Below are 27,625 nucleotides of genomic sequence, written 5' to 3'. Positions count from 1 at the left end.
GGCTTCACGCTCATGATCGATTTACCTCCCAAAGACCCTACTTCCTAATATCTCATTTTAACACATGAGTTTTGGGGAGACACAAATGTTCAGTCCATAGCAAGGACATTTGTCAACTTCCCCCATAGGCCAAGACCCCAGTTATTCTTAAACTATCACTAGAAATACACACACACACACACACACACACACACATACGTGTGTGTGTATATATACATATTGTATATATATGTGTGTATATATGTGTGTGTGTATATATACAATATATATATTGCATACACACACACACACATTGCTCTTCTAAGACTACTGTCTTAGTCATTTGGGCTGCTATAACAAAGTATCTGAAGCCGGATAATTTATAAGCAACAGGAACTTATTTCTCTCACAGTCCTGGATGGTGGGAAGCCCGAGATCAAGGTGCCAGCAGATTCAGTGTCTGTTGAGGGTATAATCTCTGCTTCATAGATGGCACCTCTTTATTCTCTGACAGAGTCCCCCAAACCCTTTCATAAGAAAATTAATGCCATTCATAAGGGTAGGGCCTTCATGATCTATCCACCAACTAAAGGCCCTGCTTCTTAATATTATCGTATTGGGGGGTCAAGTTTCAACATAAATTTTGGAGGGACATAAACATTTAAACCATAGAAATTACTGTCTCCTAATAGACACTTAGGAATACTTTCCAAAAAACTTAAACCAACCGAGATTGTGCCAAAATGAACCAGTTAATGAAATAAAAATTTGCAACACTGTGCCCTGCACAGTCTTAGGTAATATGGGGAAGGTAGAGTCTCTGCCTTCAAAATGTTTTTATCTAATTTAAGGGGAAACAAAACACTTCCCTTTGGGGAATTAAATTCTGTTCAAAGTGTGAGTAAAACATCAAGTTTTAATTCAGAAGGCCAACGGTAAGGAGATTCTATCTCCACCTTCTCTTCTCTCACCTCTCATTCTCCTACCCTCTTTGCAAGCACACACAAAGGAAAAAAAAATTGTGGTCTACATTGCCTCATAGATAAGGAACCAGAGGCACAGAGGACTGAAATGCTTCACTGTATTTCATGCAGAAAGTGTCTGCTAGAATTAGAATTCACTTTTCACTCTACAAGACCAAACACGAAATAGACTATATAGTTCCTTTATTGTCAGTGAAGATTTAAAATCTATATCACAAGGCAGGTAGAATGATGTGAATTATGTAAAGCTACTCATATAGTATAAAGATATTATAATGTAGTATGTAGACACTATGAATTCCAACCTCCTAAAAATTTAGATCTCCTGAAAACCTCAGAGTAAAGAAAAGTCTATTGACTATATAATGAGACTATCTCTGATAATTCTTATATATAGTATTCTGGATTGGCAAGAAGTTTCTTTCTTTTTTTATTTCATCACATTCATTTAGATTTATGGAAGCTGGAAAGATTTCCCTTCTCTTATGGAAATGGAATTAATTGCAGCACTTCAATAATCTCAGTGAAACCCATTTCCCCTGGGGAAATGAGGAAAGAGACCTAGACATAATGTAGATAAAACAAATTGACATGGGACGTGAATAGGAGAGAAATGAGAAAACCATTCTAGACTAAAGGTCTTACACATTTCAGGAATGAGAATAGAGGGATTTTTATTGGCAGAACTTATTGAATTTCATAATTTATAATGTTTAAAGCTATTGGTGACCTTTTCCAAAGCAATTAATTCAGTTACATATTTACTGGGAGCTACATCAAGCTTTCAGGAGGAGTCATGCATGCATACCAAGGTCTTTAAAGAAACAGAATTAAGTAGATAAAAGGAGGAAATCATTAATTTTAACATCCTTTCCCAGGTAGCCACAGCTTGTTCTTATTCTATGCTTCTATTAGCAAAGACCAAGGTCACACAAGTCAGACCACTTACAGTCCTAACAAGGAACAGACACCCTCGTAGGTTCTAATTGAACTGATTTGGGCTAGAAACTCTATGAACATCACTGAAGCCTGAATTTTAACAAGCAAAAATTCAAGAGGGAAAAACTACTCAGATGGTCTTCTACGGGAGGCAAAATACAAGGAAACTTTTCTACACCAACGAACTTTGCCTAGCAACATGATAATTCACAGAGTACTATACTGCAGGCTTCAAAGACAATAGACAATTAGCCTAAAAGTTACACCTTTGCTTTTAAATTTCTTCATATAACTAGGAATACTGGTGTAGCAATGTCAGTTACAGCAGGGGGCCATATTTCACAAGCAGGAAAATTGTAGAGAGATAGAGGTATGCGCCCCAGTTTCTGCCCCTCCCTTTCCCACAATGGAAAGACCACCTTTCCCTTCTTTGCTCACTCCCCATACTTCCAGTTAATAGCATCAATTTCAAATACTACTACAACTTTCACATGTTCCAAAAAATTGACGAGCACATGAACATCCGTTCAGTTTTCTCTGGCAAATATTTATCAAGCAGCAAATAATGTGGCACTATACTAGCCATGGGTATTAATTAGGCATTATCCTATCTTCAAGAAGTTCACTAGTTAATGGACCTTTGGGTGCGGCATATAAAGGTATGATAAGTATAAGGGCCAAAAAGACACCACAAAGAACAAAATTAGGAACAAATTATATATTACTGGCCAGGCATGGTGGCTCACACCTGTAATCCCAGCACTTTGGGAGGACAAGGCGGGTGGATCACCTGAGGTCGGTAGTTCGAGACCAGCCTGACCAACATGGAGAAACCCTGACTCTACTAAAAATACAAAATTAGTCAAGAGTGGTGGTGCATGCCTGTAATCTCAGCTACTCAGGAGGCTGAGGCAGGAGAATCTCTTGAACCCGGGAGGTGGAGATTACGGTGAACTGAGATCGCGCCATCGCACTCCAGCCTGGACAACAAGAGCGAAACTCTGTCTCAAAAAAAAACATATGTGTGTATATATATATACATACATATATACACATATGTATATATGTATGTATATATGTGTATATATGTATGGATGTATGTGTATGTATACGTATGTATATACATATATACATACGTATATACACACACGTGTATATGTGTGTATATACACACACGTGTATATGTGTGTGTATATATACACATACGTGTATGTGTGTGTATATATATACACATACGTGTATATGTGTGTGTGTGTGTATATATATATATATATAATTAAAATACTAATCTAACAGCAACAACAATATTTTTTGATGCTCGAGAACATGTCCAGGACAAATCCTGCAGGACATGGGGTCCCTGTGCCACCTGCATCTGTCACTGCATCATTGATTCTCATGACATGTTCCAGCCTCAACTGATGCCACTATACCTAATTGTCACAGCTTAAAATTATAAAATATTAGCAGTAAAAGGGACCTTAGTGATCATCTAGGCTTATTTCTTCATTTCAGAATCTAGCCTGGAGATTAAAACATTGGTTTTTATCCCCATAATTAATTTGTTGAATCATCAAGACCAGAATGAATGAAAGTCATTTACCTTCCAGTCCTATATTCTTTAGCTACACCACACTGTCTGCTATCCACATGGAATTTGTCCTATACCCACCCAAATTCTCACTGCTTCGTCTCAGAAAGTCTTGCCTTCACCATGGAGCTCTTCTAACCACTGTCTCCACTGATCTCACTCTTCTTTGAGCTCCTACAACACTCACAGGCTAAGCCACAATTGTCCTATCAATTACTTTACTGCTTCTCGTAGGAAACTCTCCCAAGTGCACAGTAGGTCACTTGAAGATAGAGACTGATCCTCAATAGTGTTCTTCTGATCCTAGCTTCTGTCGGGCATAGTCAAGGCAGCTCTAAATACCTGCTCAGTGGTTGAATCATCATTTAATGTAACCTCACCTCCATTTACTATATTGGGTATATCAAATACTTGCTATTACATGAAAAAGCCACACCTGTCTTCAAACTGACACACCTGCTTTACACAGGGCAGCCAATTTGTGCTTTAAAATTCTAAATAAATTTAGCTCAGGTGAAGATAAGGAAAAAGAGTAAAGTGTGATTCAGTTGCTTTTTTCACATATTTGTTTCTCAGTTTTTGTGTGTAGACCTTAGATAAGGCATTTACCTTCACTGAATCTTGAACTCACCTTTTCTATAAGGGTAATATTATCTACTTTACAAGTACACATGCTTATTGTGAAAATTAAAGAAAACTGTGAATGGCAAGAGCATACCACACTAATGCCCATTTTTTCCATCCTACTGCTCTAGTCTCTAAAACCCAAACCTATCCTTTGTCTCATTCTGCTAAATCCTGGGAAGGTGCTAGCAGATATCTAAGGAGCTGGTTAAAACAGACTTAAGGTGAGACTCCTCCCTAGGACAGTTTTTTAAACAAAAGGCAGTGTTTTTAACAAAAGGCTTCTTCGAACCTCACAGGATTGCCGTTCTCACAGATGAGGACAGGCACTGGGGAAGAGGGCCCTGCCGGCGCCTCCTCAAATCATCCCCAGAAGCAGTAGCCTCGGAGTGTCTTGGTAAGTGGATGCAGCTGGGAACAGAAGTGCATGCAGCTGGGACTAGAAGCCCTGTGCTCTAGTTTCAGCTCTTGCTACATTTTAAGTTGCTCTTCTTAAAAATGAGGGCAATGACACTTTGAGAGGCCAAGGCAGGCAGATCGCAAGGTCAGGAGATCGAGACCATCCTGGCCCACATGGTGAAACCCGGTCTCTACTAAAAACTACAAAAAAAAAAAAAAAAAATAGCCAGGTGTGGTGGCATGTGCCTGTAGTCTCAGCTACTCAGGAGGCTGAGGCAGGGGAATCACTTGAACTCGGGAGGTGGAGGTTGCAGTGAGCCGAGATCGTGCCATTGCACTACAGCCTGGGCGACAGGGTGAGACTCCATCTCAAAAAAAAAACAACAACAACAACAACAAAAAAAATGAGGGCAATGATTTAGATGGTCACCCCAATCCTTTCCAGCTCTACTATCATATTCTAACCCTTCATACCAAGAAGACAGATGCTGAGTAAGGATCAGGAGCCATAATGTTAATTTTAACCAAAAAACCCATATTTATTCATCTGGTGATACTAGAGCTGAAGAAAAACCATGATGATTAGTAAAGCAAGAAATAAAAAATGTTATTTCCCCAGATTTTTTATGGTTGGTTGCAGATAGAAAAATGAGGGAAATTTGCTGATGGAGATTAAAATAATAATAAATATGTATTACATATATACTTTGTGAGTGGCCCAGGAAAAACAGGTTTGTTTGTTTGTTTTTTGTTTGTTTTAAGAACAGGTGGAAAAAAGGATTTTTTAAAGTGAAATGAAATTTTTATCAACAGGAAGACACAACTCATATGTATGTCCTCAAAGTCTCAATTTCAGACCCTCACATGAAAGGCTGGAACTGTTCCACCCTACCCCATTCCCCATTCCCCCTTGCAAGGTCTTGGCGATTCACAGTGTGCCAGGCAAGGAAGAGAAGAAGGCCTCTCTGTATGGGTCCCAAATACTGCAGAGGCTACAGAAGAGATCCACGTGTCTACGGCTAATACGCCATTGTTGCAGTTCTTAAAATAGGTAGGGTCCCATTTCAGCTGGTGGGGACCAAGGCATTCTGTGACACTTGGATGAGAACTGCAAAGTATCTCACTGTCAATCAAGTAAATGAATATTTCATCTTCATAGCATCATATCCAAGGCAGCAACAGCTTTCAACAAAAAAGATGCCAGAAGTTCATGGGCACTATCAATAATCTCAATAAGCCTCATGAGAAAGGTTGTTTTACCTGTCCTTAATGCACAGTTCTGTGGGAAGAGAGATTTGTTTGTGAGCTTTGAAGCAAAATGGAAAATTAGCTCAACCTCTGAATCAATAGCTCAGAATTGTGGCCACATCTCACATTGTTACTATTGTTCGTAGCAACATAATTATAAAATCACAGTTTAAAATTTGTGTGTCAGTTATTCCCAAGTGAAGACTCCCTAAGTCTTTATTTCCCAATTTCTAAACAGAGATACTGCACTTCTTCAAAAGAGTCATGGCTACAGGTAGCCTCTGCTTTTGGTGTTTCTATCTGCATTTCACTAAGAAAATATCACAATACCTCATCTATTTAAAATATTATCAGCCAGGCGTGGTTATTCATGCCTGTAATTCCAGCACTTTGGGAGGCCGAGGCGGGTGGATCACGAGGTCAGGAGTTCGAGAGCAGCCTGGCCAACATGGTGAAACGCCGTCTCTACTAAAAATACAAAAATTAGCCAGGCATGGTGGCGGACACCTGTAATCCCAGCTACTCAGGAGGCTGACGCAGGAGAATCCCTTGAAACCGGAAGGCTGAGGTTGCAGTGAGCTGAGATCACGCCACTGCACTCCAGCCTGGGCGAAAGAGCAAAACTCCGTCTCAAAACAAAACAAACAAACAAAAAAATTAGCCGGGCATGGTGGCATGTACCTGTAATCCCAGCTACTCGGGAGGCTGAGGCAGGAGAATCACTTGAAACTGGAAGGTAGAGGTAGCAGTGAGCCGAGATCGCGCCACTGCGCCCCAGCCTGGGTGACAGAGCCAGACTCCATCTCAAAAGAAAAAAATACATATATAAAATAAAATATTAACAATAGCTTATAATGGGCACACTTCCTACAACTCCATCAATCTGCTTTCAGCCAACAGCTCTGTCTCTGGGGAACATGCAGTGCCTGGTTAGGAATTTATATTTTGAACTGCGGTCGCTCCAAAGGGTACAACTATAGCATGGTGGATAAAACCAACAGGGCTCGTCTCTGGAGCTTCTCTGGCTTATTTTGGCAACAGGTGGACCTGTGTGGAAACCACTCCTTATTGCATCATTGTTCAGCAGGCATTTATTTACAGGGTGTCTGGCATATGCGAAGTACTAAGGTTATAGCAGAGAATAAATGATAAATGTATGAGGTGACAGACACGCTAAGTACCCTGACTTGATCATTATACACCATTTATATGCATGAAAACATCAAATTGTATCCCATAAATATGTACAATTACAATGTGTCAACTTTAAAAATAATCAAATTTTTAGAAAAGAGTCCAAAATGCCGGCCTCATGAACCTTTCATTTACCAAATTGTTGCATATCCTGACATTGCAAACTCTGGGAACCAGAAAGAGGAAACCAGGCCTGGGTGCTCTTATATCCCTGGAAACACAGCAGGAACTACTCAGAAGTCACAGAACTTCATGCCAGTGATTATTCAAATAAATGGCACCTCTGTGGTTTTAAATAGAAGGTAGGAAAATCACTGTCATTTCCAAATTATAAGAAATAATTGATAATCCAGAAGTTGTTCATGTTGCTTAATAGTAACCACCGTGCACCACCCTGACTTTCTAGAGGTCTTAAAACCTCATCCAATATATAGCATTATTCACTGAGCAATTAATATTCTAACTTATGTTTGAGTATTTTTTAAATTTCCAAATAATTTGAACAAATAAATTCTCACAAGAACATATCTCCTTTTAAAAACATGACATTAGGCCAGGCGCAGTGACTCATGCCTGTAATTCCAGCACTTTGGGAGGCCAAGGTGGGCAGATCATTTGAGGTCAGGAGTTCAAGGCCAGCCTGGCCAACATGGTGAAAGCCCGTCTCTACTAAAGATACAAAAATTAGCTGGCTGTGGTGGCATGCACCTGCAATCCCAGCTACTTGGAGGCTGAAACAGGAGGATCGCTTGAACCTGGGAGGCGGAGGTTGCAGTGAGCTGAGACACTGCCTCTGCACTCCAGCCTGGGCAACAGAGTGAGACCCTGTCTCAAAGAAAAAAAAAGACATTAATTCTACATATTGATGAAAAACCTTGAACGTCATGTTTTCAAGAACGCTCTTTCTGGTCATAACTAGCTACGTGACTGGGCTCAGGGCATTCAATAACCTCAGCTTCCTCAGCTATGAAATGAATGTATTCAGGTGAATAATCATGAAGTCTCCAGTAAGCTACATGATCTTTTAATGCTAAATAGATCAGTGCAGTTGGTGTGGATTGACTCTGCCCCATGATGCAGTAAAAGATAGAAGGCTAAATGCAGTGGCTGGAGCAGAAAAGGAAGAGATAGACATAAACACACAAACAGGTCAGGAGATAGAGGGAGGACTTGTGGTATGAAGGCCTAAAATGAAGCCTCAATATGATATGTGCCTTGACATCTTGGAAAAACCAGGAGAGCCTCCAGTGGCCTAACTGCAAGTTTCCCTCTCCATGGGGCTCCCATAGATCCCATAGCCAAACAACCCTCCTTATTAAGAAGTGCAGGCCCAGTTCCTGCTTTTCTCTGAGTGGCAGCCTTCAGTTCCCTTCCAGCCCATGGAGTTATTCAAATAAGCCAGTCACATTCTCCCACGGAACCAGGGTTCACCTCAACCTCTTGTTGCTACAAAGCCTGCCTCCTACATCCCCTGATTGTTCACTGTGTTCCCAAGTGCAGCCTTTGTGTGGCTGTTCCTGCAGTGGCCTCCTCCTGTAGGCTGTGAATGTATGTGATTAATAAACTGTTGTCAATGTTATCTGTCCAACAGCAGGTGCCATTTACTTGGCCATCTCCATAATCCCTCCCTCCTTCAACCAATGGGATGCAGAGAAGGCAATCAAAACAAACTCGTTCATGGGTCAACTTGAAACACACAGTTGATTCTGAGTATACAGGAAATAGTAAGGTAAATGGCATCCAAGTGAGTGCAAGGCAACAGAGAGACCAAGAATACACAGAGGAAGGTTTCTGTAGGCAGGTGGAGGACAGCCACAGGAGGTGTAGGTAGCCAGAGGCAGTCTTATGAGATCAACATCTAACCACAGGATGCAGCCTCCAGGCAAGACGGCTGGGGCTGGGGACAGGGCTCCAAAGTTTACATAGGTCAGACAAGCAAACTAAAGGAAGGAGTTGGACCAATTATCAAGACAAAGACTGAGCCACAGAGGGCAGATACAAATGAGTCAATAGATGCTCAATCTAAGGAAAAAAACAGAACTTTGATTACTCAGATTGAATCAGTGGATAAAATATTAGCAGCCAGGTCACCTTGATCTCAAGTTACTGCCCTTTTCCTCCTCTTTTTTTTTTTTTTTTTTTTGAGACAGAGTTTCATTCTCGTTGCCCAGGCTGGAATGCAACGGCGCAATCTCGGCTCACCGCAACCTCTGCCTCCCGGGTTCAAGCAATTCTCCTGCCTCAGCCTCCTGAGTAGCTGGGATTACAGGCATACACCACCATGCCCAGCTAATTTTGTATTTTTAGTAGAGACAGGGTTTCTCCATGTTGGTCAGGCTGGTCTCGAACTCCCAACCTCAGGTGATCCACCTACCTCAGCCTCCCAAAGTGCTGGGATTACAGGCATGAGCCACTGCGCCTGGCCTCCCTGCTTTTTAGTATTCAAGACAGACTTGTTTCCAGAGGCTGAATAGAGCTGATCTGTCCAGGAAGTTTTAGAAGAGCTCAAGGGGAATTGTGAGTCACAAAAAAATCAGAACGAGGGCTACTTGCCATTTTCATCTCATTTTAATCATGTTATTGTTCCGAGGATTAACACCAAATTTTCAAGACTGTTATTCACCTATTTTTAAAACTATTTTGCAGCTTCTGTGTAGCTCTGGCATCATGCCAGGTTTTTGTGATTTTTCAAAATAATTGGGTGCCTCATTAAATCTGTTAGCTAAACCCCCTAAGATCATGGAGTTGGGTATCGCCAAGATCACACACTTATTCCATTCTTTAATTTTTGAAAGTGGCTTTTATCAGGATTATCTTGGCTCCATAATTGGCTAAATCTCTCCATTCTATTTCCTTTAATTTAAAATCTCTATCCAGTTCTTAGTCTCTATAGAACACATTCATTGCTTGAGCTTTTCCATGTGGGGCCAGGCCTATTCCACTTGTATTACCTTTCCTCAATGTATTTTATAAAGATTTCTGGGAGGTCTTCCGTATTCTTCCACACTTTGTAGGACTAAGATCCATATTTGAAATATTCATTCATTCAACTAACATTTACTTGTGGCACACCTAAAACTTGCTAAGAATTGGATAGAAACTTCAGGAACCTAGTGAAGAACGTAGTTTTATTTTACGGAGTGTAAGTATTCCTTTTGGATACAAAATGTGACAACAAAACCAAGGCAAATTCTTTTTCTTCCTTTCCCTAAAACCTCCTCGGATTCTGGATCTAGGATTGTACTTACAAGACCAATCCTATAATTCAGACATTTGGCCTCTGTATGTACCGTGATTAAGCAAGTAAAGTCTGGGTCTGCCTGAGTTAAAACCAGTGCTTTACTAGTCCTACAAATCCGGAAATCATTCAGTTTCATTTTTCTTTCCTGGAGACCCCTGCCTTCTAACCTCTGCCTTTATCTCCAGGTGAGACTGGGCACTTGCCAGGCTACCTGCACAGGTGGTCTGTACCTGTCCTCAGACGTGCCCTGAGATTGGGTGTCTTACTTCAGGATCCTAGCTCCATCTCTCTCAGTTTCTCCCGCTTCCCAGTGTATTCCTCAAAAAAGGACGCATACAAGGTAGATTTAGGTGCTCCTGGCTGCCTGAGATGTCTTTGTTCCTTCCTCACCTTGTATGGAGGGGTCTGAGTAAGTGTAGAATCCTTCTTTAGATGACTGCACCTGATTACTCCTTTGCTCTTCAGGACTCCGAAGAGACTACTCTGTTGCCTTCTAGGGTACCAGGATGCTGCAGAGAAGCTGGAGCCCATTCCTATTTCCAATGCTGTTTGGACTTATTTTTTCTCTTCGATGTTCTAAAAATTCACAATAATTTGCCTTTTTTTCTCTCTCTTTCAATTTTTGGGGCTGGCTACTTGGCAGCCCTTTCCCTCTGGAGGTGCATATTCTTTGGTTTGAGGAATTATTCCTGCATTGTTTCCACTGATTTCTCCCCCTTATTATCTCTCTCTATACATAGAACTTCCAGTAATCACATGCTAGAGCCCCCCATTTTCTTATCTTTTCTCTCCTCTTGTCAATTTCTTTGCCTCTTATTTTACTCTCCAGGCAATTTCAACTTTATTGTTAAATTCTTCTATGTATTTTTTTAGCACACATATTTTTAATTTCACATAGCACTATCCTGTCCTCTGATTTCTCTCTTTAGCATAGAATCTATTGAATCTTTCGTTATCTCTCCAAGGATATTAACTACGAGGTTTTTGAAGCATTCTTTTTTTCTATACTTTTTAATTTTCCTCTGTTTACACTTCTGAAAATTTAACTTCAGTTGGTTTATTTTAGAATATGCCTTTCCTTTTAGAGGTCGTTCTAAAATGTCTGATTCTAGAATGTTTCTGAAATTCTTTCTAGTCATTCGTATTTAAAACAAAGCCGTTAAAAAGCTGACTGGAGCTTTGAGTACACTAGGGGTCTTGCTAGCTGGTGGACCTTAATGTTGGATGACTGGGCAGTGAGAGCTTTTTTATTGGGACACACCCAAAGTCACTGTCTAGAGGACTTTTCTGCTTTCTGGTGGAAAAGAACTGCCCAAGCCCACCTGCCATTTAGCATTCTGGGAGCAGAGCTGGGAAGAGAGCTGAGGCTTCCATAATTCAGTGCGTAGACCTCAGCTTCATCTCCTGCATTCAGCCCTGTCTGTTTCCTCACCCTAGAACAGGGTTTCTCAACCTCGGCACTATTGGCATCCTGGGCTCTAGCCCTGTGGGAGACTGTTCGGTGCATTGTAGGACGTTTAGCAGATCCCTGGCATCTACCCACTACACACCAGGAGCACCCCCAAGTTGTGCCAATGAAAAATGTCTCTAGACATGGGCCAATGTTCCCTGGGGTGCGCTACTGCCCTGCAGGGTGCTTGGGTTCCCTGAGGTCTGAGTTCTTCCAACTGTTTCTCCAGTTACAAAGTTCTAAGCTCCTCTAGAAGCAAAGGGTAGGTGTGGTTGCCTGAAGCTAGGAGATACGGGAGGGAAAGTGGGGCTGTAAATGCAGGAAAATATGAAGATTTTCCTGCAATTTTGCCTGGTGTTATCCTTGCTCTCCGTGGTATCTGGAGCCCCCAGTCATGTGCCATTATGGGACTCTAACAGTTGCTGCTCAACGACACCTGCAGACGCTGAGTTCAGCTTTGTCCCTCCACTGGATCAGTCTCCACTCCTCCAACCCCTACATATTCCAAAAATGTGTGGACACCTCTAGCCCACTCCTGACTCCTCACCTCTTCACTATTGGCCTTGTCTTTCGTGACTTTTACTGGCATTTACATGGACTTGTGAAAGGGGGCAGAGAGAAGCCACACGCCCAGTGCCCCATGTTTAACTAGAAATCTGTACTGTTACTTTACAAATGTGATTCCTCGTTTATTGGTTTAGGTAAGTGTATAATGAATTCCTTCAGTAGTTATTCTAGAGATTCTGATTGACTATACAGAGCGATATTGATCACTTATATCATCTTTTCTTCTCCCAACTCAGATCAACTATCTCATGCTTCCAGGAGATTAGTTTTAACAGTTTAAGAAGTATGGAAGAGTTGACAGACTCGTGGTTCTCTTTTTAAAAAATCTCTTTTGTAACCAGCCTAGACGCCTTGGCTGAACACGATAGGAGGGCTATGGAGGTGGCATAAGCTCTAGTCCAAGCCTCCCTTTTGTGGAAACGTGGGTAGACGCCTCCTGGCGGATGCCTACAGCAATACCTGGAGCATGCCAGCAAGTAAAAATAAACCTAGAAGAGCACTGGGTTCAAACCCACGTTCCATCCATCCCAGAGGGCCCTCGAGCAAGGCCTCCTGCCCAGTCACATGTTTTTATCATAATAGATTCTTCTAGGTGGTAAGGGCAGTAATACAGTCATCACACAGTTTGCCAAAGCATTTTCCAAGAATAATTGCCAGAAGTGTGCATTCCGCTTGTGTGTCCATATGCTCCTGGTAAGATTTAGAAAGCAGGGAAAAGGGATGAGAAAAGATTAAGTCAGGAAAATTGAAAAAGAAGGAGACAAATTGAAAAGGGAAGAAATTGAAAAAGAAAGAAAGGTGATTCCACTGATGAGTGGGCGATCTGCTACTCTTTGAAACATAAATACATTTCCTCTATCTAAATGCATCATAGGTATTCTCAATTCGATGTATTGGTTTTCCACAACCTAATCTATGAATTTTCAAGTGTAATTGTACACTGCTGTCTGAACAACACAAGAGCAAGTCCTTCAGCATTGTACATAGTGTAGCCATTTAGGACTGTGCACTCAAAATCGGTTGGCAAACATAGGGCATTATGAGCCTGAAATAACTGTAGCTCATTCTTCCTGAACCTCATTACTTTTGGCAGTGCCTCTATTGGTAAGTGAAATGACTTGGGTAGTACAGGAGCAGATATATGTTTTTAAGAATAAACTCAGGGACCTTGAGTATCACAAAATCTTAGTTAATCCACCTCTTTTCCTTTGGAACTCTGCTTAAGCCTCACCCCTCTGAGAGACCTGGTGCCAGCTCTGCCCGCCTCCACTGGCTCCATTTATTAATGCTGGCCCCTGCATCCCTGATCCTCTCACTAATCCTAAGCTTAGAGTGGCTTTTCCTCTCCCATGGGGCCAATTCCTATTGAACTTCAGTTAGTCCAGGTAGAGTGGGGCTCTCGGTCTAGGACAAAAGCAAGCTCATGCCCTTGGTCTGACTAACACTGTCTTTAAAATTGGACCCAAGAAACAATAGAAATACATTCCTTCCATTTACCTTGGGATGCAGAAATACTCTCTTTTAATGATCTTGAGGTCATTTTGTTCCTTGCATTGCAGATCCTACAAGGATAAAACTTTTATCCTAAATCTACTTACTTGAACTTTTTTTTTAACAAGACAAAATTTAAGCCATACTCCTGTGGCTGACATGAAAACTGAAGCGGTTTTCTCCATCCTGATGTCCTTGGAAATTGAACTTGTAATTCAGAGATCAAGTATCTGTCTTTGTTTAAAGAAAATAAGCACCAATTGGAGCTCTAGTAAGTTTTCTTTTCTCTCTCCAGGGGAGGTTGTTGCCCTGCGTCATGAGAAACACAGAGGACCTGACATGTAGAATGCCTATGAAGCAGTGTTCATAGAAATAAAACCCCCTGTGCAGACACATCCCATCCCTTTTTTTTTTTTTTCTTGAGATGGAGTCTCACTCTGTTGCCCAGGCTGGAGTGCAGTGGCACGATCTCGGCTCACTGCAAGCTCCGCCTCCCAGGTTCACGCCATTCTCCTGCCTCAGCCTCCCCAGTAGCTGGGACTACAGGAGCCCGCCACCATGCCCAGCTAATTTTTTGTATTTTTAGTAGAGATGGGGTTTCACCGTGTTAGCCAGGATGGTCTCGATCTCCTGACCTCGTGATCCGCCCGCCTCAGCCTCCCAAAGTGCTGAGATTACAGGTCCCATCCCTTTTAATTTCTGCATGGGTCCTACTTTAAGTATCGCTGCAGTGGCTAAAGCATTCATCATTGCCGGCCTGTGTGGAATGTGAACCTGAGTATTTTCTGTTGGTGGGAACTTACGTGGCTAAAATGTCTCCTTTATAATGTGGAGCTAAACAGTTCAAAATCTTGAACAGATCTTACCACCTTTAAAGTATTATGTAATATGATCCTCACCCAAGAATGACCTCCAAGTTTCCTGACATACTTGACGGGGGAGACTGGTGTCACATGAGGACCAGTAAAAAATCTGTACTGAACTGAAATTTTTATGCCTCAACATTTTTTTACAAAAGGAAATCAAATGTGAAAATTTATCTGGATGCTCCATAGTTCAAACAATTCCCATTAAATGCATTAAGACTTTCCAGTGGCCTCCCATAGCGGGATTCGTCCAACACTTCTGTGACGGTTCATTTTACTGTCAACTCGACTGTTGCACAGAAGTGCCCAGGTATCTGGTTAAACATTATTTTTGGGTGTGTCTGTGAGAGGCTTTCTGGAAGAAATTAGCATTTGAATGGTGGACTGAGTAAAGCAGACTGCCCTCTCCACTGTGGGTGTGGCTTATCCAACCTGTTGAGGGCCTGAACAGAACAGAAAGGTGGAAGAAGTAAGGATTCTCTCTCTGCTGGAGTGCTTGAGCTAGGACATTGGCCTTGGAGTGGGATTTACACCAGCACCGTTTCTGGTTCTCATGACTTTGGAATCAGACTAATTACACCACCAACTTCCCTGGCCTCCAGCTTGCAGATAGCAGATTATGGGACTTAACCTCCACAATCACGCAAGCCAAATCTTTCTAACGTGTAGGTGTGTGTGTGTGTACACACACTATTTGTTCTGTTTCTCTGGAGAACCCTGACTACTAGAATTTCTTTTATTTATTTTATTTTATTTTTATTTTTTTTGAGATGGAGTCTCGCTCTGTTGCACAGGCTGGAGTGCAGTGGCGCAATCTCAGCTCACTGCAACCTCTGCCTCCCGGGTTCACGCCATTCTCCTGCCTCAGCCTCCCAAGTAGCTGGGACTACAGGCACCTGCCATCACACCTGGCTAATTTTTTGTATTTTTAGTAGAGACGGGGTTTCATCATGTTAGCCAGGATAGTCTTGATCTCCTGACCTCATGATCCACCCGCCTCGGCCTCCCAAAGTGCTGGAATTACAGGCGTGAGCCACCGCGCCCGGCCTGACTACTAGAATTTCTTATAATGGCCTACCCAAGGTCACTTATGATCTCACTCCTGCAGACCTCCCCAAATTATTTCCTACAGCTTCCCCCTCCCCAGCTTCCTCCTGTCCTCAAACATTCCAGGATTACTACCAATTTAGGGCTTTTACACTTGTTTCTTAAGCCTAGAGTGCCTTCAGCTATATTTTGTCATGGCTTTTGATTTCTGCTCAAATTATGGCATCTTATATGTGCTTTCCTTGAACAGCCAATTTGAAAAGAAGTTCCTAGACCCATCTGTATCCAGGCTCTCTCTAGCTGTTTTTCCAGTGGTTGAGGTCTTTAAGTTCTTAGCCACTATCTCTTCAAATATTTCTTTCTTCTCAACTCCCATTCTCCTCTCTTCTAGACTCCAGTTACCTGTGATTAGATAATTTGATATTATCCTCAGGTCTCAAGTAGCCTTTTTCATTTTTTCACTCTTTTCCTCTCTATTTTGCAAATTGGATAATTTCCATTCACTTGTTCAAATTTACTAATCCCTTCCTCTGCTATGCCATGTTTGCTATTAAACCCATCAAAAAAATTCTCTATTTCTGATATTGTACTTTTTTTCTAGCACAGCTATTTGATTCTCTATCATTTCTATCTCTCCAAGATTTCCTTTACTTTTTTACTTTTTTATTGTCCATTTTTCTGCTGATCTTTAACATATATACATATGTATGTGTGTGTGTCTGTGTGTGCGTAATCTGTCCAATAATTCCATCTGGTCCATCCCTTGGTCTGCTTCTGTTGACTATTTTCTCTCTTGACCTTATGTTTCTTTACATAATTCATCAATTATTATTGTGGTTCAGATATTATAGGTAAAGTATTATTACAGACTAAAGTAAATAATAATGAACACCCCCAAGAGCCTTCTCTCAAGGCTGAGTTAGCTAATCTGCAGCTGAGATGTGTCTGAACTTAGTCTAGCTTTAGTTAGATTCAGTTGACCACTAACTGTAAGTTTGAAGACATGATAGGACGTTCTCTTTAGCAAGATTGGGTATCTGCACATTGTCAAGACTCTGAAAATATTGTTCTCCTTAACAGCCCAGCCACCAAACTTCTAAGCTCTGGAAATCTCTATCTACTTGTCAGTCCATTTGTTAGCTTTTTTTTTGAGGGAGATGGGGTTCTCAGGGAATTGTTTTTTGTTCGTTTGTTTGTTTGCTTGGTTTTGGTCTAGTACCACTTGTAGCTTTGTGTGCCTCCAAGTAGTGCTCTCTCTTAGCATTACTGTCTGACTGCCAGCCTTTAGGGTCTCTATGGTGTGTTCTGTGAAGACCAATATTACTTTGGTGGAATTACTCTCAGTTTTCCTGCCCAACTCTAGCCCTCATAGGACTTCTGCAGTGTACTTGGTGAAGGCCTAAAGTGCCTCAAAGGGATTTCTTTCCTCTCTCCTGCTCTACCCCTAGACTTCAGCAGCCTTCTGCCTTGTCCTTAAAAAAAAAGTCCCTCACACCTCAGGGTAAATTAGTTCAGCAAACCTGCTCTGATTCCATCATTTGGCACTGTACCCTGTGCATTTAGTGAAGGTCCCTGGAAAAGAGTGGGCAGACAGATGCAGACTTTTTGTGTCTGGAGCTCCTTGAGATTCTGATCTTTCCTGCCAGCTCACATGCAGCCACCGAAAGTTGGGCTGGTTTCTCTTCTCCTATTAGTCCACCAGGAATAAAAGCAACTGTGGATCTCTTCTCTCATGGAAATGTCTTGCCACTTTCTGGAAATTAGTTAATTGTCTCTTTTTGCATACTCAGCTCTGATGGGGTTTGAGATGTTACAATGCTGTAGAGTGTCTGGCTTGCTATTAAGGTTAGAGTGGAAGTGATAGTCTCTTGTACTTCCTACATCTATCCAGATAGAAAAGTTCCCACTACATCTTTGTTATCTTTATATTTTCAGCATCTGTACTGGTACTAGTACTTGGTAGTCACTCAATAAATTTTTTGTTGGGTATGTAAAAAGAGAACAGTGATATTAACTAGATACCTAATTGGTAGTATTAACCAGACACCTAACTGGTAAAAGATTAGTTAAACCTAAATATGCCCAGAATTTTTTGAAGAGGCAAAGATTACACAAATAAAAGAATTTTAAAGCAATTTACAGTAATGCTGCCACTCTAACACAACTATGTACATGGAACCAATATTATGTATTATGATCTTATAACACTGATGCCTATCTGAATTGTGCAGATGAAGAAAAATAATATAATCTATGGAGATATAATTATGACATTAGCTGAGGCAGGAAAAGTAAACTCTAATGTATTTAAGTGGAAAACACACAAATTAAGTTAAAAAAATTTTAATGGAAGAGTAGAACTGGTTCACTATTCATGACTTTTCCAGGTTTAAAATGAATACAATTATATTACTAGTAAAACCTCATTACGGCCCATGGAAATGCCCTGTGGTTACACTCAGTATTTCCTCCCAATCTCATGATTGACTATGGAAAACTGCAAGTCTAGGTTTTCCCTGGTTCATATTAGGCTGAGAAATTAGACTGAATTATCTGTAATATCTCCCTTTTAAACATGTGCTTTCAGATAACATCACGACCAGACTACTGAGGAGATATTTCCTTATCCAGGATGGACTGATTATTCAAATTAACTTTGGCAGAGTAAACATGCTTCTATATTATCTGAATAGCTACTTGGTTTTACTGACAGAAATGAGGAACAGGGTCAGAACAGTCAGTGTACTATGAGTGCACTTATGGCATCAAATACCACAAGCAAGCCAAGGCTGGTTCAGCAGAGCAATTTTGGAGACATCCCTCCCCATAAAGACTGAATATAGCTAGCCCCTGTTCAGCTCTGGTTGGGGGAAAAGTGGATTATTAAGAAAACACTTCAGATGTGGCCACAGCCCCATATTAATAGCCACAGTCCAGCAATAATGCTTTGACCTGAGGCTGATAAAACATGGTGGAGTACCTACTAATTTAGATTATGAGCTAAGAAAGTTGTCTATTTTTTCACTGCGAGGAAAGGTAATATTTAGTAGGAGCAGTTTGTGCAATGAGTCATTTTCCTCCATAAAAATATGCACTATAGAACACCCCTAACAGGATACTTGTTTAGACGTTCTTAGACTTGGTCACCTTGGCTTCCTTTTTGCATCCTATGGTAGGATCCTATGACTTGATTCTTTAAAATCCTCTATGGTAGGAAACGCTGGTAACCCTGGAGGCCGTCCTTCTCTCTCTCATAGCAATTAAGATCAACTGGTAGATCTTTACTAATGGATTCAGATGGGAAAACAGGAGTTAAGAGCAGGCAGGATATTTATTCATATAAGCATGTCAAGGAACTTCTTTTTCTAATGATTCCACAGAGCCCTATTTTGAACAACAGCTGGGAGAGAATCAAGCAAGCTCTTTTAACAAGGCAGGCTGCAAGCATTTCCATTCCAGGAGACATTTTAGATGCAACTATTCACTCATCTCTAACCATCACTTGTATGAACATTACTCAAAGAGATACAGCAACCAAAGAAATCAAACCAGTAAAAGAAAGGTTTATTTGTTTAATAGCGGTCTGGCAGCTGAGGCAAAAACTACCAATAATTCTGATGAAGACTCAATCATTTATTTGGAGCTTCTAATGAATCTAAGTAGGTACTTTATACAGGCTTGTGTGGGTTAAATCACAGCTGTAAAGTGCCATGCTAATAGATGAGAGAGTATGTGATTGTATCAGAGATACTAGGGCATCCAATTATATTTATCATCTGCCTCCTATTAAAGTTTTTTTCTGTTCTTAACTTTTGTGTTGGTAGTGGCAACATAGAGGTAACAGTGAGCTTTGTCCTAAAGAACCTGGAAATAATCGAAGTATGAGTCAGACTTTAGGAGATTAGCTCAGAATGGATGAGAGCTCAGAAGAACCTTGGGACCTCATTCATCCTAATACAGATCAACGATCAAAACAGTCTATCAAGGGTTCAGCCTAAACACAATTAACATGGAGCAACTCTTGCCATTAGTATATTTAGCTCTTGAGAAAGCCTGAGAGGTTAATATGATTCTAGACAACCATTCATAGGCAGAGATATATCTTCCTAGCCAAAAAGAAAAAATATAGTTCTTAAAGAAGAGTAGGAAATGGCTTAGAAGTGATAGTTTTATTTTCAATTCTCAATTCCCTGTCTCATTTTGCTAAATGGGTTTAAGGAGCAACGACGACAATCTGCTAAGATTTGCATACTCAAGCAACACTATGAATCATTGCAAGCGTCCTCTTTTGTTGCTTCATTTTAGCTTAGTCAACGTCCAGACAATCAGGGTGTATTAAGCATCTTCTCTGATAAAAGTATTTTGAAGAAAAACAAAAGAATGTAATGTTCCTTCTCTCCCAAGGGACTTAAAATGTACTACCTGGCATACAAGTATTTACATCTTAAAATGAAAAGCAGTGAATAAAATCATAGACCAAAACTAATGGTGAATTTCCAGGCTCCAGTAAACAATTTTTCTTGAATAAACAAGTCTATTTTATGTCTTTTCGTTCTTTTTAATTTTAATAGTACAGGCGACAGTTAAAAATAAAAGAGACAGAAAGGAAGAGAGAAAAAAATGGATTGATTGATTCAGGTATCCTTCGTACCTCTGCCCAGAGACAATCTCCATCATCAGCTTTTAAAATACATCCTAAGATGTGCATACAAAATAGCATCCTACTGCTTTTTACTTAAAATATATCTTTACTTAAAATACATTCCAGATCACTCCTGTTAGAGTTGCTACGTTTTTAAAATAGCTATGTACTCTCCTATTGTATGCATTACTCCAATTTCTTCTATTTCTGATCTACATAATTCTGTTGAAAGACCAAAGGCTGAGCTCATCTTTTTCATCTTGTTATACCCAAAGAATTATTTTTTCAATTTTTGAAGTCAAATAAATTTACTGCAATATATATCTGTATTTTGATCTTTATGTAAACATTAGTTTGGCACTCACAATCAAGCATGCAGGCCACGCACGGTGGCTCACACCTGTAATCCCAGCACTTTGGGAGGCCGAGGCGGGCGGATCACGTGGTCAGGAGATTGAGACCATCCTGGCTCACACGGTGAAACCCTGTCTCTACTAAAAATCCAAAAAATTAGCCGGGCGTGGTGATGGGAGCCTGTAGTCCCAGCTACTCAGGAGGCTGAGGCAGGAGAATGGTGTGAACCCGGGAGGCGGAGCTTGCAGTGAGCCGAGATCACACCACTGCACTCCACCCTGGGCGATAGAATGAGACTCCATCTCAAAAAAAAAAAAAAAATCAAGCATGTACTTTGAACAAGCCAGGGTGTAAGCATTGCCATCCCAGGGGATATTTTAGCTGCGACTTTTCACTCGTCTCTAACCATCACTTGTATGTACATTACTCAAAGAGATACAGCAACAGAAGAAATCAAACCAGTAGAAGAAAGATGCATTTGTTTAGTAGAAGTCTAGTAGCTGAGGCAAAACCTACCGATAATTCTGAAAGAGACTTAGTCATTTATTTGAAACCTTTTATGAATCTTCTGGTTCTGTAAAGTTTTACTGAGTTGCATCTTTAGTTTTTCTCCATTTTGTTATTTGATTCTCTTCTTCAGAAATAGCAAATATCTGTTTGTCGATTCACTTTGTCTTCCATATTTAATACCATTAAAAAACTCATTTTAACTCTTTGCTCACGTTGTCTTTGTTTTGCCCGCTGTTCTCAGTGCTGTCACAGCGATACCTCATGCCATATTTTCAATAATCTTTAATTTCCCTCGGGTTATTTCCAAACAGGACTTTATATTTGATGTTTGTATTTTTTTCTTCTACTTATTGCCTGAGCTTGATCAGCTCATGTTTAATCTTCTTCCATTGCTTCACCACATCTTTCATGACCTCTTATATGCATGGCTTAAGTTTTTGTTTTCTGGAAATTATTGCTTTCTTTAAAAAACGAACATAAGCCAGTATTTTAAACACAGATATTTTGCATCGGGAAGATTTTTTAGGTGCATGTTTTCTATCTGCCATTTGTTTTTGGTTTTTCTAATCTATTCTACACTACTTCCCGGCAGGACCTGTTCTTTGTTCTCCTCACCCTACCCCACCACTCAATTTATCACTTGTCTTTGCACAAAGTGAGTTGTTTCAGGCGCAGCCATTGTTGTTGTTAGTGAGGTTCTTTGTGGTGCAGAGTTGGGTGAAGACAGCTACAGGAGGCTCAAGGGCAGATCCTCTTTCACCACAGAGCTCACAACTATGGCAATGGCTGTGTCCTTTCTCATTCACCCAAACCCACTGAGTATCCCTTTTCCACCAGCCCACACACCTCACCACTGCTCCCAACAGTGGGTGGTTGTTTTGCCCCTCCTGTTGCGCCACCAGCATTGAAGATCTACGTTCTGTTGGCTTTGTCTATGAACTGCCACGTGGCGCATCCTGACTCGGCATCTCTGTGCACCTCCTTTTGACTTCTTTCACTGCACTTGCCCACTCTTGTTCAGACATTGACATTTAGGATGGCACACGCCTTCTAGTTCCACTGAAAATAAATCTTATGTTTCCTGTTTCTAATCTCCTTATTTTCTGGAGAAAAGAATGGAAGGAGGATCCCTTTACCATAAAAGGAACACATACCCACAACTATTCATCTGGGGACTTCCAACCATATACACACCTTCCCCATAGTTAAGTGCCCACTTTAAGTGGTTCCTTCGCCATTGAAGACAATAGGCAATGTGAAAGGCAGAAAGATCTCATAACTTCTTCATAATATAACATATATAATATATATATAATATAACATGTAACTTTATAATGTAACATAATATAATTACACAGTAATACACTGGAGAACACGGAAAAGAATTAGAAAAAAGATTTTACTTCTTTCAGTATCCACGAGAGCTCACAGAGCATCACTTAGGGCTCAGAAAGATGGGCAGAGCTCAGTTACAGTGAAAAATGGGTGTTGGTTTCCCTTGATTTTCCTACTGTTTCTATGTTCTTTGAGGGAAGGTAAAGAATAAATGTATTTTGTGTAAACACGCTCAGTGTTGAAACTGTATGACAAAAATAGTCTTCTAACAAAGATAATAATAACATCTGCTGAGCACTTAGCTATGTATCATGTACCTATGTCCTGTATATTTTTTGCATTAAAACTTTATTGTGACATAACTATAGATTGGCATGCAGCTATAAGATACGATACAGAGGGAGCGTCTGTACTCTAGCCAACCTCTTCCAATGCTAACATCTTGCAAAAGTATAGTAAAATATCAAAACCAGGATGCTGACATTGGCATAGTAAAGAGAATTTTTCCATTACTACAAAGATCCCATTTATTGCCCTTTTTATCACCATACCCACCTTCCTCTACTTCATCCCCTACATCAGTCCTGAAAGCCACTAATCTGTTTTCCGTTTCTATAATTTTGTAATTTCAGGAATTTTACATATAGAATTATATGATATGTAAACTTCTGAGATTAGTTTTTTCACTCAGCCCAGTTTTCTAGAGATTCACCCAGGTTGCTGTGTGTATCAACAGTTTATCCCTTTTTATAGCTGAGTGGTATTCTATGGGATGGAGGTACCACAATGTGTTTAACCAATACCCTGTGGAAGAACATCTGAATTCTTTCCAGTTTGGGGTTTGTTGTGGGTTGAGTTGTGCACCAAGAATTTACATGGTGAAGTTCTGATTCCCAGTTTCCCTGAGAGATCACCTCAGATCATGATCTTACTTGGAAATAGGGTTGTTGCTTATATCATTAGTTGAGATAATGTCATACTGTAGTTGGGTGGGCCTCTAATCCAGTGTGACTGGCGTCCATATAAAAAGGGGAAATTTGGACACAGGTGGGCACACAGGGAAAATGCCATATGAAAATGAAGGCAGAGATCACGGTGATGCACCTACAAGCCAAGGAATGCCCGTGATTGCCGGATCCCTCCAGAGGCCAGAAGAGGGGAATGGAACACATTCTTCCTCATGGCCTGCTGATACCTCAATCTCAGGTTTCTAGTCTCCAAAACTATGAGGCAATATATTTCTGTTAATTAAGCCACCCAGTCTGCTGTACTTTGTTTAAGTAGTTCTAGCAAATGAACACAGAACTATTGCCAGTAAAGCTGCCACACATTTGTGTACAAGTTTTTGGTTTTTGTTTTTTGAGACAGGGTCTTACTCTGTCACCTAGACTGCAGTGTAGTGGTGCGATCACAGCTCACTGCAGCCTGGACCTCCCATGCTAAAGCAATCTTCCTGCCTCAGCCTCCTGAGTAGCTGGGACTACAGGTGTACATCACCATGCTCGGCTATTTTTGTTTGTTTGTTTGATAGAGACAGGATTTCACTGTGTTGCCCAGGCTGGTCTGGAACTCCTGGGCTCAAGGAATCTTCCTGCCTCAGCTTTCCAAAGTGCTGGGAGGGATTACAGGCATGAGCCACTGCACCTGGCATGTGTGCAAGACTTTTTGTGGATATATGTCTTCAGTTCTCTGGGCTAAATGCCTAGAAGTGCAAATGCTGGGAGGACAAAATGATAGTTGCAAGTTTACTTTTGTAAGAAACTGCCAAACTGCAGCTGATTCTTGAAACACAAGGTTTTTAACTACTCAGGTCCATTTATATGCAGATTTTTTTCAATAAATATACTACAAAGTTTGTTAGAGATTTGTGACAATTTGAAAGCTCACAGATGAACCACATAGTCTAGAAATATAAAAAAAAATTAAGAAAAAGTTAGGTATGTCATAAATGCATAAAATATATGTAGATACTAGTCTATTTTATCACTTACTACCATAAAATATACACAAGTCTATTAAAAAAGTTGAAATTTATCAAAATTTGCCCACACAAACACTTACAGATGGTACGTGGCACCATTTTCAGTCAAAAGAAATGTAAACAAACTTAAAGATGCAGTATTAAATTATAATTGCATAAAATTAACTGTACTCCATACTGTACTGCTGTGATAATTTTGTAGCCACCTTCTGTTGCTATTGTGGTGAGCTCAAGTGTTGTGAGTATCCACTTAAAATGCTATTTATCCCCACACAGGCAGTTCGTCTCTCCAGTAAATTGCCTATCACAGCAAAAAGTGATAGTTTCTGGTTCTTGTGTATTTTTCATCATGTTTAGTGCAAACTGTAAACCCTGAATAACACCATGGGACCCACATGAAATATCACTAGTGATGTCAGAAGTGCTCCCAAGAAGCAGAGAAAAGTCATGTGAGTTGCTTGATATGTACCATAGATTGAGCCCTGCAGCTGCAGTTGCCAACCATTTCAAACAGACAATTCATCTTGTAAACAGACAACATAAACTTAAGGCATTGATATATACAGCATGGCACTGTAAATGTACTTTTTCTTAAGATTTTCTTAGTAACATTTCCTTTTCTCTAGCTTACTTTATTATAAGAATATAATATGTATTATATATACAAAATATGCTTTAATCAACTTTTATGTTATGAATTGCATTCAACTTACATGTCAGCTTGGCAAGAATTGACATCATTACTATGTTCTCAACCAATCCAAGAACATGGCATGTCTCTCCATATATTTATATATTTAGTTAAATATCCATATATTTAGTTAAACATTCAACTACTTATGTTATCAGTAAAACTTCTGGTCTATTAGTAGTTAAGTTTTGTGAGAGTCAATAGCTATACTCATATTTTGTTTTCCCTCAAGGAGTACACGTGCAGGTCTGTTACATCGATAAATTATGTGTGCCGAGGTTTGGTGTACAAATGATCCTGTCATCTGAGTAGTGAGCACAGTACCCTATAAGTAGGTTTTCAACCCTTGTCTCTCTCCCATCCTCCTCCCCTAGGAGTCCCCAATGCCCAGTGTCTATCATCCCCATCTTTATGCCCATGCATACACAATGTTTAGCTCCCACTTATAAGGGAGAATATGCAGTATTTCGTTTTCTGTTCCTGCATTAATTTGCTTAGGATAATGGCCTCCAGCTGCATCCATGTTGCTAAAAAACACAATTGTAAGTGGTATGTATCTTTAATTTTGGTGTCCTCACATTCATTACTATAATATAGAAATAAAATTGATTTTTGGATGTGTATCTTGTGTTCTGTGACCTTGCTGGACTCATTCGTTAGTTCTGAGAGTTTTTATGTATATTTCTTGGAATTTTCTGCATAGACAATCACGTCATCTGCAAATAAGGATCTCTTCCTTTCTGATCTAATTGTCCTTTCTTTTTCTTACCTTATTGCACTGGCTAAAACCTCAAGCACTCTGTTGAATAAAAGTGGTAAGGATAGACATAGTTGCCTTGTTCCCAACATTAGGGGGAAAGCATTCTGTCTTTCACCATTAATAATAATGCTAGCTGTAGGGTTTCTGTAAATGTTCTTTATTAAGTTGAAGAAGTTCATTTCTATTCCTAGTTTCTTGAGAGTTTTTATCATAAATGGGTGTTAAATTTTGTCACATGCTTCTTTTGTATAGATTGATAAGATCATGAGCTTTTTCCTCCTTCGCTTTCTAAACAACTCCTTTGTTTCCTTTAACTAATATGTGTATAAAATTTCATTTTCCATCCTTCACCTCTTATCTGCTTATCATTATATTCGAAGTCAGTTCCTTATAGAAGTAATACTGTTGCTTTAGTTTTTACATTATATATACATAATTTATGACAATCTACTAGTGTCATCATTTTACCAGTTTGAGTGAAGTACAGAAATCTTACCTCCCTTCATGTCCTTTTATCCTGTCCTTTTTATAAAAAGCTGTCTTAAATATGTCCCTTATATACATTTAGAGCCACATCAGACAGTGCTGTAGGTTTTGCTTCAACTGTCAAACATATGTAGAAAACTCAAGAGGAGAAGGAAAGGTTATTGTATACTTTCACTTACTATAGTCTTTGCTCCTTTTTCATGTTCCAAGGTTCTGTCTTCTATCACTTCCTTTCTGTTTAGAGAATTTCATTCAGCCATTCTCTTACAGCAGGTCTGCTGGCAGTATATTCTATTAGTTTTCCTCCATTTGAGAATGTCTTGATTCCTCCTTCATTCCTGAATAATATTTTTGCTGGATATAGTGTTCTGAGTTGTCAATTCTTTTCTTTTAGCACTTAAAAAATGTGTCATTTCCTGCTGGCTTCCAATGTTTCTGATGAAAAATCTAATCTTTCCCCCAGTAGGTAAGATGTCACTTTTTAATGAAAATTTCTAATATTTTTTCTTCAATATTCATAAGTTTAATTATGGTGTGTTTGACATCAATTTCTTTGGGTTTCTTCTGTGTGAAGTTCACTCAGCTTCTTGAATCTGTAGGTTTAAGTCTTGCCAAATTCGTGAATTTTTCAGTCATTATTTCTTTGAGTGTTTTTCTATCCAACCTCTTTATTTTCCTCCTTACAGGACTCTAATGACATAAATGTTAGATCTTTAATTGTAGTCCCACAGATCCCTGAGTCTACTTATTCAATTTTAGTCTATTTCCTATTTTTCAGATTGAGTAACTTCTATTGTTCTATCTTCCAGTTCACCGATTCTTTCCTGTGCCTTCTTCATTCCACTGATGAGCCAATCCACTGAGCTTTTTCTTTGGTTATTGTATTTTTTAGTTCTTAGACTTACATTTGGTTCTTTTTTGTACCTTATATTTCTTTGAGAAGACTTTGTATTTATTTACTGAGGCTTTCTATTTTCTCATTTGTTTCAAGTGTGTTTGCATTGCTTATTGAATCATTTTTTTCATGGCTTCTTTAAAATCTTTGTCAGATAATTTTAGCATCTTTGTTATCTTGGTGTTGGCATCTATTGATGGTCTTTTCTCATTCTTTTTGAGATTTTTCTTGTCTTCCATATAAGTGATTTTCAGTTGAAACCCAGATTTTTCTGGTCATATGTTATGAAACTTTGAAACTTATTTAAACCTTATGTATTAATTGGCTTTTCTAATACTTCTTTGGCAGGGAA

General features: G+C 39.9%; 1 protein-coding gene across 6 annotated transcripts in view; it reads right to left on the bottom strand.

Moving 5' to 3' along the window:
- RGS7 (regulator of G protein signaling 7) overlaps positions 1 to 27,625 on the bottom strand; it is a 610,179-nt gene that overhangs the window by 507,028 nt on the left and 75,526 nt on the right. The window lies entirely within an intron of this gene.

This window comes from Pongo abelii, chromosome 1, assembly GCF_028885655.2.
Source record: "Pongo abelii isolate AG06213 chromosome 1, NHGRI_mPonAbe1-v2.0_pri, whole genome shotgun sequence".
NCBI classification, from domain to species: Eukaryota; Metazoa; Chordata; class Mammalia; order Primates; family Hominidae; genus Pongo; species Pongo abelii.
The sequence above is the reverse complement of the archived record's forward strand: the minus strand, read 5'-3'. Positions and strand labels throughout refer to the sequence as shown.